Here is a 3,806-nt window from a genome sequence, read left to right as displayed (position 1 = left end):
CAAGCTTCAAGGGTGATGTAGCATAGCGATGACAAGTATTACCCTCAGTCAAGAAACCAATGTATCAATACACTAGGAAGATCCATAAGACTAAGTAAGCAGCACCTGCACACAAATAGAAAATCCTCGCAACCCAACACATGGAGGGATTGTGAAATCCTAGTGGCTAAAGTAAGGATATATTGGCAGATGCAATAAGAGTGATAAGAAAAAGAACGCAACAAGGTATTTGTTGGATTTTTTGATAATATATATCTAAAAGTAAAATAGAAAATAAAGTAGAAATGCAAATAGCGAAGTAGACATTCCAAATAGATGATGTGAAGTAGACCCGAGGGCCATAGGTTTCACTGGTGGCTTCTCTAGAGAAATAGCAAAACGGTGTGTGGACAAATTACTGTTGAGAAATTGATAGAAGAGAAAATAATTATGACAATATTCGAGACAATGATCATGTATATAGGCATCACGTCCACGATAAGTAGACCGACTTCTGCCTACATATACTTCTATTACTCCACACATCGACCGCTATCCAGCATGCGTCTAGTGTATCGAGTTCATGGAGAAACGGAGTAATGCCTTAAGAACGATGTCCTGGTGTAGACAAGATCTATTCATGTATGAATAAAACCCATAGTTTTATCCTTGATAGCAACGATACATGCGTGTCATGTCTCTTTCTGTCACTCAAATTTAGCACCGCAAGATCGAACCCGTCACGAAGCACCTCTTCCCATTTCAAGATAAAAGATCATGTTGGCTAGACAAAAACGAAATATCAGAGAAGAAATATGAGGCTATAATAATCAAGCAAGAATATTTTTTCATAGATCTGATCATAAACACACAATTCATCGGATCCAAACAACACACCGCAAAATAAAGAGTTACATCATATGGATCTCCAAGAGACAATCTAGGGACCCTGACTTACGAGTCAAGATCGCCGAATGAACGTGATCAGTGATCCCAGAGATCATTGCTCACCAAACATAGAGATATTGCATATTAAGAGTCTTACATCCAACATACCGTTTGATACAACAAATGACCACCATGGTCAAGTCTGACATCGATAGGGCATATAAGGCCAATCACACTGATACAACTACTAGCGGAAATCTTGGTAGTAAACGGGAGCCCATGCCATCAGCCTTCACCAACAGGCATTCTGACTGGGAAGCGTCCTAGTTCGCGTGTCTGTCTCCGATGGCGAATTCTTCTCCAAACTCCGGTTCTTCCATGTCTGGTCAATAACATAACCAGTGGAAAGCTACTGAGTACTTTGAATGTACTCGCAAACAGCCCATAAGATGGATAATGCAGTTGGTACGATAATAAATTGTCGGTGCACTAGAGACTGGGTCCCTTGTGCCCCGCACTTGTGCACGGGCATCGGCAACGCCCCCGACAGCAGTGTACCGGGAAGAATAGCAGGGAGGCAATCCAAGACCGACCAAGGCCATGCCCTTCCCTCACCAAGTGGGCCGTGGGATACAAGAGCTCCAGACGCAAGGCCTCGACACGCCCTCCTTGCCGGGAAGATTCCGAAGGCCCCGGCAAGACCGCTTCGCCGGGAAGACTACCCGAAGATTAGCAAGACCCGGCAAGCTACCCTTGCCAGGAAGACTCGCATAGACTGGCGAGGCCCCCGGCAAGCCCTCCTTGCCGGGAAAGTGTTCAAGGCCCCCAGCAAGCCTTCCTTGCCGAGGAGGTGACCAAGTCACCTGAAGGAGGCTCCAGGCCTGCAAGCCCTTGTTCGCTCGCCAGGTGTCCCCACCAGTTTCTACCACAATCCGACCGCTCCAGCACACCCTTCGTCTGCCAGCGCAAGGCCCAGGTGTCAATTCACCTGGGTGCGTGTCACAACCATCTTATGGCAGGTCAGGGGCCAGACAAGGCATTTACTACCCCTGACACCACCGAAGAAGTAGACCGGTGAACATTTCATTCTACATCCCGTGAGTACACTGTTGGTGACCCCTTTGCCTATCAAAGGAGGCCCAAAGCTCATTCTTAGGGGTTGGACTTTTTGGGGAATAGAGAATCCCTTATCATCTACTAAGTTACTATAGAAAAACCACCCTACAGTAAGCACGAAATACAAACTAAGCAGGAGTAGGGTTTTATGCACCTAGCGGCCCGAACTTGGGTAAAAAGAATCTTGCCGGTGTTGATCGCTAGTTCCGGTTGGTGCATACCTCTCTCTCCCCGCCAAATAATCAAGGGACTCCTCGAGTTCCCATAGGTGTTGGTTCCACGACATCTTTGGAGCGCCGGTTAGGGGCAAAGAGGTCGCGTATATCCTACCTAGCTGTCAACACACTATTTCCTTTTCACCGCCATGGCCCCTAAGAAGAGGGGCGCTCCGGCGAGAGACACACCCGCGCCCAACACTCCTGCTTCGACGCGGCCAGGCGAGGGTGCGGGCGCAGGACAAGGAGGAGGAGCTGCTGAACCTCCACACCACTCTGGAGAGCAGGCTGGGGTGAGTGGTATCGTCCGCGACAACACCGACGTTCCCATGCCGAGACGTCGAAAGATGAAGCTGCGCTGCCCACGGGTGGCACCGCTACCCCGAAGGATTTGAGGCATCCTTGAAGACGAAGACACGGACAGACCCACCACGGACATCTCAGGGTGCACACGACGGGCCACACCATAGCGGCGGCGGGTCACCACCCCCACGAAGGACTCCGGGGCCTGGCTCCCAACATTCACAGGGCCGAGACGCTCGCTCTGCGACTGGCCAGGGTGGCGCGCCACCGCGAGGCCAAGGTGATGCTCCTTTTAACGCGGTTAGAAGTAAGAGCCCCTCGCGGTCTTCGCCCATATTACCGCCACCCACACCTGCGGAAGCCGTGAAGCGGGCCCAACTGCTCTTGGACTACTCACTAATGGTAGACAGGCTTGAGGAATGAAGGGCTACCATCCAGAGTCATGTCTCCCTCGCCAATTGAGACGGGCCCCAGCCGGTGGGGACGTCGAAGCGGCCCTCCAGCAAACGCGCCCACGACCGCACCGAGAAGACTGGAGCTGCCACCGCCATGGTGCAATCTCCTCCACGGCGGCAGCAAAGGATTGTCATCTCTGACGATTCGACTGGGTCTTCCGACCCGCGGACCCACCTCGATCAACGTGATGTCCTTCATGAGCGACGCAAGGCGGATGCGCGCGCTCTCATCGAGCGGCGGCGAGAGACGCCTCGTCAGTCAGACAGAGAAGCAGGAGCCGCTGCGGACGCTCCCGCATGAGGGTATCCTAGCGACCTATGTTACGAGGTGGGCTGCCCGACATTCATCCGCAAGTTGCGGCAGGTCCAGTGCCCCAGCTCCGCTACCTTCAAGCCAGAGATCCCGGAGAAGTACGATGGCAAGACCCACGTCCAAGTTCCTAAGCATCTACACCATCGTGGTGCATGCTTGTGGTGGTCGGGATGGCAAGATACTGACCAACTACTTCTCGTTGGTGCTCAAGACCAACGTCAGGTCATGGTTCATGCACTTACCCAAGAACTCCATTTCCTCTTGGAAGGAGATGTGCCAGGACTTCGTTGGCGCCTTCACGGCCGGCCATCGGGCCCCTGGCCAGGAGAGCGACGTGCACATCATCCCCCAGAAGGAGGGTGAGACTCTGCGCAAGTACATCCAGAGATTAGGCCGCATACAACAGAACATCCCGGATGTTCACCCAACTACAATCATCAGTGCGTTCCACCAGGACGTGTGGAACCGAAAGCTGCGCGAGGAGCTGGTGATGAACAAGGCCCATGATGTCGGCGAGCTTTACGCTCTGGCGGACAA

The sequence above is a fragment of the Hordeum vulgare genome, chromosome 4H (genome assembly GCF_904849725.1).
Source record: "Hordeum vulgare subsp. vulgare chromosome 4H, MorexV3_pseudomolecules_assembly, whole genome shotgun sequence".
Lineage (NCBI taxonomy): Eukaryota > Viridiplantae > Streptophyta > Magnoliopsida > Poales > Poaceae > Hordeum > Hordeum vulgare.
This window is presented reverse-complemented; position numbering follows the sequence as displayed.